The sequence below is a fragment of the Protopterus annectens genome, chromosome 5.part0 (assembly GCF_019279795.1).
Source record: "Protopterus annectens isolate FY-2018-M chromosome 5.part0, PAN1.0, whole genome shotgun sequence".
NCBI lineage: Eukaryota > Metazoa > Chordata > Ceratodontiformes > Protopteridae > Protopterus > Protopterus annectens.
The window spans coordinates 246,320,682-246,333,211 of NC_056735.1; positions in this window are offsets into that span (position 1 = coordinate 246,320,682).

Sequence of the window (12,530 nt, forward strand, 5' to 3'; positions counted from 1 at the left end):
TTTTTGAGGAGGCTGCATGTCTTCCCTGCATCGATGTGGGTTTTCTCCGGTTACTTCGGTTTCCTCCCTCATTACTAAGACATGCATCTGGAGTGTTTCTCCCTGGGCCTCTGCTGAATATTGGCTTTGTTCCAAGTCGGACTTTCACAGTAAACAAATGTTAAATAAATGTATTTTTTCTAATTTTATCTGTTTGATCTTAATGGATGCAAGTGACCATTTTCAGGGGTATACTAGAAGCATTGTCTGATAAACTGATTTGCTCGGATTCACACAATATGTAAATGGAGACAAGAGAAATCAAACAATGAACTTCCGAATAAAGCTCAATAACAACTCATGGCTGCAGTTCATTTCTACTTTTACCTGTCTGCTATAAGGAAAAAATGTATCTTGTTCACATTTTTTTCTGTATATCTCAATTACCTGTAATTCCATTACTACTGCTATTTGAACTGTGTTTTGATTAATTGTTAACTATGTTAAAATTTATTCTTTGTGTCTATAAAATCTCTGGAGCTTTTCTCCTTGGGTCTCCACTGAAAATGGGCCTCTGGCTCAGCTGGACCAACCCAGTTAACAAATGTCAATTAATTAAATAAATAATAGTTGTCTGTGATCACTGGCAGACAAGACAAGTGGTGAGCATGAATAAGATTGCCATCTTCATGAAGATGATAAAAAGAAATAGGCTAACTTATTTATTTATTTTATTTTGAATTTGTTGACCAGGCTTTCCTCAACAACACTATTTAAAAACAAACTGAAACTCTACCTTAAATCACATTGGTTATGTCCTTGTGCGAACCCAGACTAATTACCTTATTTATCGCAATACACCTGTCACTTCACATGTATATACTAGTTGCTTTCTGATAGCCATAAATAAAATGGGCTTTTATATATTAATCAAATGTCTTTATCAGTATCTTCTTATAACTAACCAAATATGATAAGTAATATTATTCTGTAAGCAGAAATGTATTGAAGTGAAAATAATTGCTTATATATATATTAACTGGAATTGTGACTTTAAGAGCTTCCATTATGTGTTTTTCATTAGGCATTTAATTGGTTTTTACTAGAAGTGATACCATATTTAAATGGAGCTGAAGTACTTTAGTATTGTTTTAAGTCTGAACAAGCATCCTTGGAGACGCGAAAGCTCTTACTTTATGGAATAAAGAATATATTTTTTACTCAGTGGTTTGCTTTGATTGTTGTGGAGTACCTGCCATTCTTCTACATTTGATTTTGGACATTTTTGCTTGGAGGTACTTTACCCTTGTGGTGTTTTCTCTCTTTTTTGTATATATTTAATGCGTCTATATTAGAAGCACGAAAAGACAAAACTGCGAATGCTCACGAGCAAAAATGCTGGGAATCGAAAGGGTGTTTGTAGGGTCGTGGTATAGTGAGGAGTGGGATATTTGCCCTTTCCTCACTGTAGTTTGATCTCAGAGTTGGAATATATAGTTAGCGGGGGGTGTGAGGGGTGCAGCCCCCCACAATACCAAGTTCGTTTACCAGCATTTTCACTTATGTGAGCGTTCGCTAAAGATATTATTCGGTTATCTAATACAGACCCATATTTAATGTACCCGCATTTGTAAAAACTGTCATGTAAAGAATTGCTTAAATATGTATTGTACTTGCATCTGTAAAAACTGTCATTTTATATAAATTTTACTGTGTTTTCAAGGAGCTTTTCTCCCCAGGCCTCTGCTGAAAATGGACATATATCCAGCTGGAGTAGCCCAGTCAACAAATGTAAAATAAAATAAATAAATAAATATCATTGGATACTGATGGGCAGTTTAGCTGGTGAGTAGAATAGCTAGTAGAACAGCGGTGGTAATAAATGAGTATGTGAGCGAAATATAGTTGGACAGAACATAGGTGAGAGTTACAATCAAGTTAGCTGAGGCCATATAAATATATATGTATATATATATATATATATATATATATATAGAGAGAGAGAGAGAGAGAGAGAGGGAGAGATAGTGATGGGTAGGACTATTGTGCCCAGAGGTAAAATAGGTGGTCTTGTTACATGCTTGTTCCAGTTTACTTTGAAGTTGTGAGGCAAAATGATTGACAGGTGAAATACGTACATGACACAATGGAGATAGTGGGACCTTGTTCTGGAGAATATAGCTTTAACTGTTAAGGTAAGATAGAATTGTTTACTCTTTGCCCAAAGTAAGAATATTTTTTGCAGTTGTGTTGTGAATAAGAGAACTGAAATAAAGTGGATTATTTAAGCTAATGTCAATAATAATATATTAGTTATTTTAACTGTTGGAATTGGGGAGGTATTGAATGAGGTGATATGAAGAGGTTTACCAAAAATGCAATGAACAGCTGGAATGAGCTTGAAAATATGCAATTACTGGTGGAGTTTACATGAAAAAAAGCATTTATTTTGTCTCTGATATGTTTCAGGAGCAGATTGGTGCAATTTGCCTATACATTGGTTGCATGAAGGAATTAATGCACAATAGGGCAAATGGCATGTAGAGATGAATCAGAAACAGCATTAGATGTGTCTGCATAATGTATTTTTTCTAATTTCATCTGTTTGATCTTAATGGATGCAAGTGACCATTTCCAGGGGTATACTAGAAGCATTGTCTGACAAACTGACTTGCTCGGATTCACACAATATGTAAACGGAGACAAGAGAAATCAAACAATGAACTTCCGAATAAAGCTCAATAACAACTCATGGCTGCAGTTCATTTCTACTTTTACCTGTCTGCTAGAAGAAAAAAATGTATCTTGTTCACATTTTTTTCTGTATATCTCAATTACCTGTAATTGCATTACTACTGCTATTTGAACTGTGTTTTGATTAATTGTTAACTATGTTAAAATGTCTTTGTGTCTGTAAAATCTCTGGAGCTTTACTCCTCGGGTCTCCACTGAAAATGGGCCTCTGGCTCAGTTAGACCAACCCAGTTAACAAATGTTAATTAATTAATTAAATAAATAAATAATACTTGTCTGTGGTCACTGGCAGACAAGACACATGGTGAGCGTGAATAACTGATTGCCATCTTCATGAAGATGATAAAAAAAAATGGGCTAATGACTCAGCTTTTGGAACAATAGTGGCAACACCGAGTTATGACGATGTAGCAGACTTCTCTTTTGTCAGGTAGCTGCTCTGCAATCTAATAGTTAATAAGAGGTACATATTTTCAAGACTCTGAGTAAGTTTGCTATATGAAATAATATTAGAAGCTTACATTAATTCCAGGAATATCACATCTGCAATTATTCCAGTGTCAACTTCACCATAAATATTTTTTATCTAGGTCAATAAGGGCTGTGCTAATTTTATGAGTGGATATAAAGCCATGTTTTGTGACAGTAGATTTCCTTTTTTTTTCTGTTGATGATTCCAAGAGTTATTTTTGATACCTTTACCATATTTTCCTTTTTTATGAAACTGGGGAACTACAGTGACTGGATAGTAACCGTTCAAGGAGGTGGAGGGAGTCTTTATGTTAGGAAACAGCAAAAGTCTGTTTCCTACAATAAGGCATTATACCCTCCATCAGTGGTCTGTTTAAGAGTATAGTGACTAGAGGAGATAAAGGTGGGACTATTCATTTTTTAAAAATTCTCATGGGAGACTGTTGAAGACTGATGACCCTTGGTTGGCTTCCAGGAGAAGTTTATGGGCAGCCCAGGTATTAGCAATTTGGAAAGAAAAAGGAGTAATATAGTGCACTGATGTTACATGCCAGGAAATATAGATTTATTTTATAAAATATACTTCAGATGCCCTAGGGACATTTAATGTTTTAAGAAGAAATTGGTCTATTGCACTAGCAACACCTACGTTTAATGGAATAACAGATGTTAAACATATGTCTCATAGGTTCATAGGTTCATAGGTAGGTACTAGGCTATTGGCCCTAGGGCCTATGCAAACCTAGCCAAAAAGGTACCCTGGTTTTCACCACCCAAGAAATTTATTTTCTTGTGCCCCTGTCGAGCAGAGCCACAGAGGTGATCCCCTGGGTGAATTTCCTATTTCCCATCCAATCACCAAGACTTTTCTTGAAGAGTGCTAATGAGGAGCTTTGTTTGATATAGGTAGGTAGTCTGTTCCGGAGTATGGGAAGTCTCTGGGGCAGGAATCTATCCCTCCAGCATGTTCTGTTTATTCTGGTGACAAGGTTTAGGTCCCTAAAGTGTGTAGCTCAGAGGGATTGGGATTTCTTTAAGTGGAGCATGTCCAACAGCTCTGGGTTTGACATAGCTTTGTATGTTAGGCAGAGATCGCCTCTGAGTAGGCGATATGTGATGGAGTAAAGCTGGAGTTTTTTTTAGATGGCCTGCATATGGCATCTGTTTGAGGCGAGTAATCCTCTTTGTGAGGTATTTCTGCAACCTTTCCAGTTGTTGTAGATGTCTTGTGAGGTACATACCAAAAGGGGCATTGTAGTCTATAATAGGTCTAATGAGTGACGAGAAGAGGGGAACAATGATCTCTATTTTCCTGAATGAGAAACCTTTTATGATGAGGTGTGCCATGTAGAAGAATTTCCTGACTTCTGTGGTGATGTGATAATCAAAGAAGAGACTACTGTCCACCTGTGTCCCAAGGACTCTTATCACACTTTCGGTGTTAAGTAGACTACCACCTATGTAGTAGCTCATGGGTACAGAGTTTTTACCAAAGGGGATGACAATGCACTTTTTGGCATTGAGCTTGAGGCCGTTGCTTTGACATCATGTCTCAGTGAGGCTCTTTTGTAGGATGTCTACATCATTAGGAGTTTCAATTATGCCTCCTAGTTTGCAGTCATCTGTGAACTTCATTAGCCAAAGACCTTCTGTGTTAGCCTGTACTTTAGAAAAGTAGATACCAAACAGGAGTGGACCCACGACTGAGCCCTGTGGTACTCCACTTGTCAATGGTCTGAAGTCGGATATGGAGTCTGCTACTTTCACAGTGTGGGTTCTGTCAGTGAGCCATTTGGCAACCCATCTTATGACATAGGGATTTATACCTAGTTTAGTGAGTTTATGTATAATTCCAGAGTGGGGGATGGTGTCAAAAGCCTTGGCGAGATCTAAATAGGCTGTGTGAACCACCTTACCCTCATCTACAGTTTTGGTGACTGCTTCAAAGAAGTCAATCAGCTTTAGGAAACATGATCTGCCTTTTACAAACCCGAGCTGGGCGGGGTCCAGAGTTTGGAGATTACCAAGGTCTTTGTTATAAGTTCCTTGATGATACATTCCATGGCCTTGCAGACCAGGCTCATTAGGCTAATGGGGTGGTAGTTCCCGGGGTCCGTGATAGCTCCCCTTTTGTGGAGTGGGATAACCATTGCTCTGCACCATTCAGTGTGCACAATGCCTCAGGTGAGGCTATGATTGAACATGGTGCTTAGGTGGAGTGCCAGTTCATTCTGTAGTTCATGTAGAACACAGCCTGGGATGTTGTCAGGTCCCGTGGATGCTGTGTTCTTGGCTTTGGAGAGTGTGGTTTTTACAGGTGCAGCCATGATTACAGGAACTTTGCATTCTTCAGGTATAGAGATGGGCACTTTAAGGGGTGGGGTGGGGGGTAAAGTTAGCACTGAACCTATCTGCCAGGATGTTGGCAATATCAGTTGGTTCTGTATATTTAGTGCCATTGTGCTGTAACTCAGAGCAGATCTGGGTGTTGCCATTGACATTCTTGACATAGCTATAGAATGCTTTGTGGTTGTCTTTAGAATCAGTGGCAATCTTGTTTTCATAACTCTTTAATAATGTTCAAATTTAAAGCATCCGTTATTCTAAAAATAATGACTGAATATTAAAAATCAAGTTGACAAACAGACATGGCACTTTCCAGTGTTATAAACCCAGCATCTGTAAGAGAACATGCACTTTTGCACATCCTGTAAGAGGGATTACATGTAAAACAGCTGATTTTTATGAGTGAAGTACTGTTTGTTTTATATACTGTACTGTATGTGAGGACTGCTCACAATTTTATTGCGAACAGAGCAGTTAGGAAATTTAAGGAAATTATAACTGATAAGATAGTACCCGAGAAATATAAGAAGAAAAGTGAATAAACATGCATAACAGAAACATATAAGTGGGTATGCTAAATGAGTTTTTAAATTTCACATCCTTGAAAATGTAGTAAACAGTAAGAAACATGGAGACATTAGTAAACTTGTAGAAATGAAAAAAAAATTACACTTGCATGTAGGACTGACTAAAACTACACCATTAGGCTTTAATGGCAACATGTCTACAAAAAAAGTGTTTTAAAAAATAAAAGCAGTATTCATAGTCACTAGTGCAAATGTGATAGGGGTATTGCTGATGCTTGCAAATGAGTATATCAAAGGCATGATTCATAGAGGCCATTTATGCTATGTTTATGCTAATGTGCAAGGCCTAAAAAATAATGAGATGCAAATGAAAAAAATGTTGTAAAGCGTAATATGCTAATGAGGTGGTTTTGCGATTCATAGTCTGACATCCCAGTGGTACACACACATCCTTTTTTAAATGTAGTGCTTCGGCTTAGATATTGTTGTTGCAATCCATGAACTTACCTCTAGTGATCCTTTCAATAGTTTGTTCAAGAATGCACAAGCACTTCCCTGAACATAAATCAATTACTTCACCAATGACCCCTTCAGAAACATGCCCCAGTATGCTCAAGTACAGAAATTAAACATTTCGTCCAACCAACCCCTTCACTAATATGTCCAGATATGCACAAGCAGTAAAATAAAACATTTAACCAAGTGGTCTTTCCAGTAAAAATTTCCAGGAATGCAAAAACAACAACTTTGCTGCCCTTAGCATCTTTGAAATCTGACTGAAACATTTTACTTTCTGATCTAACTTCAGAGTGATTTACTCACTTTGCATGCAAATGAGTTCATTATAGATTCATGTATATTAATCAAACTCATCTGCATAAGTATAAACCCCCTTAACAGTGTATTAGCAGTACCCTATCGCTATGCACTAATCACACCACACAATTTCTGATAGGGGTCGCTGTTCACAAAAAAGTCCTTCACATTTCTGTAGTCAACCTGACAGTCTGGGATTTACATGACCTTATTGTGGTGCTCTTCACAGGTCAAAACTATGAAAATTTGGAGCCCTGGACAATGAATACCACCCTAGGACTACTGACTGCTTGATCAACTGACAGCTTATTATAAATATGCTTTGTCTATCTGTGTTGGATAGATCTGATGAAAGCCTGTTTCTACGCTTCAATTTGCTTTTATTATTTTGATTCAGTGTCTCATTCAGAATGCTTTTTGCTTTGGATATTGAATGGTCGAGAAAGTCATCTCCATAAACTTCAAGCCACTTTGATCTCTTTGTGCAAAAATGGATTAACAGGTAAGCCAACTAACTGGAAGCCTAGGCAAGAAGACTGATGAATAATTAAACCACAGGCTGGGAAAGTGGAGACAGTTTACAACCAGCACACTGAAGCCACAAAAAAAGTAGATTAAGATCTTTTTAGTGTAAGGGAACTATTCTTGCACTGTTATCCTGGACTTTGCTATTATCACTTGCCCCCTGACTAACCTAACCAAAGGTATAAATCCATTGCAAGTTTAATGAATGGTTGTAGCTGATCAGGCCTTAATGAGAATTAAGTCTCTTGTGTTCTGAATACTCCTGGCATATTCTAACAGTCCATGTCCCACAATAACGCCTCTTATGCAAGCATTGGTGAAGTATTGTTCTGATGGCAGTGGAAGAGGAACTTCCCATCTGTTCCATTAGCTGAGAGATCAGTAACACTGAGGAATGATTCTCCACAATAGAAAGGGTGAATCTGTTAATCAAGCAGACCTTCATTACACTCAAATGTTACTTGTTGGCAGAGGATTTACATTCATTACAGACCATGCTCCTCTTCTTGACTTAATAGACAACCAGTCAGCCAAATTTTGGGGAGGGGACTAGCTGTGCTGTGGATTAAAGCAGATTACCTTCTTCATCTGCTATTTTAAGCCTTGCATTAAGGGCTAAAGTGCATGTGTGAAATAAATAACAGTATTTACTCTCTGTCCAGTCTTTTTGCAAAACAACATTGAAAGTGTCCAAGATTTTGCAGAATATGCTGTATCTGACTGGTGAACTCCTTGTTCACCAATACTATTGGCCCATACTGGAATAAACTCCCCACAGAACTGACTACTTTGGGCTCATCACAACTTTTCAAGAAACAACTAAGATACTATCTCAAATCCCACTGGCTATGCCCTTGCTTGAATCCAGACTGACCTCCCATCTAACTTTCTTTATACCTCTCTTCATTACTTCTTCTTCTCTCAGTTCTTACCCTCTGTAGCTCGCCTATCTCTCAAATGGACTTTCTTTTTCTCTACAAAGTCGCTTTCTCCTTTTATTAGATATATTACTGCAACATGTCACCTCCCCTTGTTTTCAAACCTACTAATCATCCCTGCTGTGCAATTTCTGTTTCCTAGAACGAGTGCCCAGGCACTAATTGTTTATCATAATTCTTAATATTGTAAATATTTTTGATTCTTATAGTTGTTATAAAAGAATATGGGATCATGGATCCCTTCTGTATTTCTCCTTTGTTTTGTTTACCTAACTTAACGTGCTACTGTAAATGTAACTACACTACATTGAATTTGTTCTTTACATTCTTATAATTTTTGTTTCTTTTGTTTCTTTTATTGTCCTGTTTGAATGTTTTTACTAGTATATAGTGGAGCTTTTCTCCTCGGGCCTCTGCTGAAAATGGACATGTATCCAGCCAGACTAGCCCGGTCAACAAATGTAAAATAAATAAAAAAAATAAAAATAAATAAAATATTGTTGCTCTTTGGGAAAGAAAATGGTCATTCCTTCAGCAATGTCTCCATAATTTCCTCTTGCCACATCTGATAGGCTAACAGGTCAGTCATTTCCCAGACATTGTGTTCTCCATTCCCTTGTACATCACTAACTTACTAGCTTTCTCTTAGTCATCATGCCCTTCTGCACTGGACAGCTATTTCCTGGAATGAAGGTCTGTGTCAGGTAGTCTGCTTGTATACTGGCCAGATTGTTGAGTACATTATGATATAGCTCACTTGGGCCCTGATCATTACCTTCCCAAAGAGCAAGTATTCCTCTCTTCACCTTCTCTCTTCTGTCCTGTTGTGTCACCAATGGAGGGCACATTCTACCCTACTTCCTTCTATCATCCACTTTTCTTTGTGAAGAATGAAGTGAATATTCATTGAATATCTGCCTTTTACCTCTTTCATCTTTTGCTCAACATGACTAGGCTCAGCTTTCTCTCTCTTTCTACCTTCCATGATGATGTCATTTTTCTCTCTTTCTACCCTATGATATTCCTAAACTATTCTGCAATCATTTTTGAACCCTTCTGCCAACTCAATTTTAATTATTTCTATGCTGCCATTTAGTTTGCATCATTGTAATATGCCTCATCCAATTCACCACCCCGTTCCATTCTTATTGTTCTTATCTTTGGTCCTAATAACTATGAGTTCTTGGTGGTATACTGCAGAATGAAGTTATAAACAGTAATCACCTATTCATGGCTATTGTTTTTTAATCTTTAATTAGTTTTCATTTCTTTCTCAGCATCTGGCAGATTTAGATGTTCTGATATTTGCTTGGCATTCATTATTATGATAGCTGCCTACTGAAATCAAAGCTAGACATATATTTTTGGTGCATGTTTAACCAAAATATTATCAAAATGCTATTTATTGGAATGAACAGTACTTAGCCATCATTTAGCTGACTAGGTCCTTTCCATGTGATCATGATGTGAGTTTGTAAGTACAGGCAGCAAGTAAAGGATTCACTTCAGAAGATCGAATTTCCAAAATCTCGAACTGCAAATAACCAAAACCAAAAGCTCGAGTTTCGGAAACTCGAACTTCTGAAGGGAAACCATAAAAAAAAAAAAAAAAAAAAAAAACACAAACTTCGCTTACCCCCCCATGTGGGGGGCTGTGCCCCCCACCCCCCCTACTTAAATATACCAACTCCAAGATCGCGCTATAGTGGGGAGATGGGAAATCTCCCATCTTGCGCTGTATGCGGAAGCACAAAACGGGAGATTTCTCACTTCCTGCCAACACCACAAAACAAATAAAACATTACGTACACACAAGGCGTACAACAATACTTGCCTCTGTGTGCACGTAATGTATTAAGGTAAGTAAAGTCTTATTTCTAAACACTACACACATTCGATTTATTAAAATCTCGATCATATGGTCTCGACCATATGAAATTCAAGATTTCAATAATTCGATTATGTGAAGTGTTCCCATATATATATATATATATATATATATATATATATATATATATATATATATAAATATATATATATATATATATATATATTTTTTTTTTTTTTTTTTTTGCAATAAACAAAGATCAGGCAGACTTTGCCAAAACTGGAAGTGAAAATGCAGTGACAGATGAAAATGCAAACTGTTTAGCAATATATAACTATATTAGTTAACTGCTTTACAAAATATAACACCTTCAGTTATGTAGCATTGCCTCAGGATTAACAACTGTGGTACTATATTAAAAAGCTGCTATGAGAAAGAGACATATGTGGCTGATTCATATTTTAAATAATGTTTGGCTGTAAAGAAAAGTCATAAATCTATGTGGCCAAATATTTTAGCTAGAAAAGAAAAGAATTGTATTATCAATTTAGAGACTATATATTACCTCTGTTTAAATGAATTTATTTAAATATTTAAATATTTGTATTTGGATTTAATATCTGTTACTTCTGTATTTATGTATTATGTCCATTTTTACTGGTATCTTTAATTTTGAACAAGAACTATTCTAATAATTTTTTGCATATATTTATATTATTATTTTCAGTTAGATATGTCTAATACTTTTTCACACAGGATATTTTTTATATAAAATGGTTTTGTTTATATATTTTGAATAGAAGGAGATATCACTCTGCAATCTGGCTTGATATATATATTGTAGATCAATGTGCGTGTATGTACCTTTAAGAAGCTATCCAAGGGCTTGCACTAGTGTATAAATACAGAGCACGTACAAGTCTGACTGCCATTTTGTAGATAGCTGTTGAGATGAAAGCAGGTATGTATGTAAGGTCTGTCTGTTAACCACTTTGTTTATATTTAATGATGTTGCTATCCATCCTGATGTGTTTCTATGTATTAAAGCATCTAAATGAAATACCCCGACTGCTTCTCATCTATGTTAGAGAAGAACGAGTGACATGGTGTCAGAAGTGGCATGTCTAAAGGACATGAAGCAAGGATGGAATCCAAATTCTTCAGTTCGAGATCAAAAGGCACTCAGTTGAAGCTGGAGGAATATACAGGAGGAAATCATCCCTACAGTATGCATACTTCGCAAAACAAGTCAGAAATTAATTTCAGATGTTAAAACTTGCTCAGCACTATTTTATTTGAAAAATATAAAATGAGGCATACAGAATGCTATAAATGATTTTCCCATAAACCGATATGTTCGATATTGATAAAAATATTTGAATTACTACGGAAAATGTTTGAAATAAAGTCTGAATTGTATAAAATGGATAAAATAAAGGGAAACTACCGCATTTTCACGAAGCATGTATTTTCATATTAATCAAAGATATCCGAGTTATCAGAAGTGTATAAAGTGTTCTCATGTTTGTGCAGTGTTACAGTAAAGTTATTATGCAGAATACAGCCATTACAGAGTATATTTCGCAAAGTAAAGTATTCTAAAGAGTTTATTGTGCATTTGAATGCTATTACAATTTCACAAAACAGTTTGTTCATACATAATTACAGGGACAATATTTTTAGTGTGTTTGTACATACTTTGTTTACATGACAGATGAATTTCAAAAACCAGTGCACTTGTGTTTGACAGTAATATTGCAGAGAACTGGAGAGTATTTGAGCAAGACTACAACATTTTCATACAGGCTGCATTTTCTGATAAAGATGACAATACAAAGGCATTTATTCTTCTTAATTTAGCTGGTTCAGACACCGTAGAAAGGGAGCATTCATTTGTGTCTGCACCTGCTATCTATACAAGAGAGGGGGGAAACCATCATATTGTTGTACCAGTTGAGTCAAGGGAAGAGTGCTTAAAATGTGAATTTTGGGAAATGTGCAACCCCCAGACAAATGTTACAATGGAAAAGCACTTATTTTACACAAGGGATCAGAAGCCTGGAGAAACGTATGCAGCATATATAACTGACTTGAGAAATAAGGCTTAAACGTGTAGGTTTGGTGATTTAAGGGATGAGCTGATAAAGGATAGACTTGTGTGTGTTATTAAAGATGATGCTGTGAGAAATATTTTGCTTCATGACACTGATTTAACTTTGAATAAGGCCATTGAGATTTGTCAGATATATGAGGTCACAGAAAAGAACACAAACCAATATGCTTACAAATGAGAATAGATCTAGAAGGCACAGTGATAAAGCTCATGTTGATAGTATAAAGCATGTA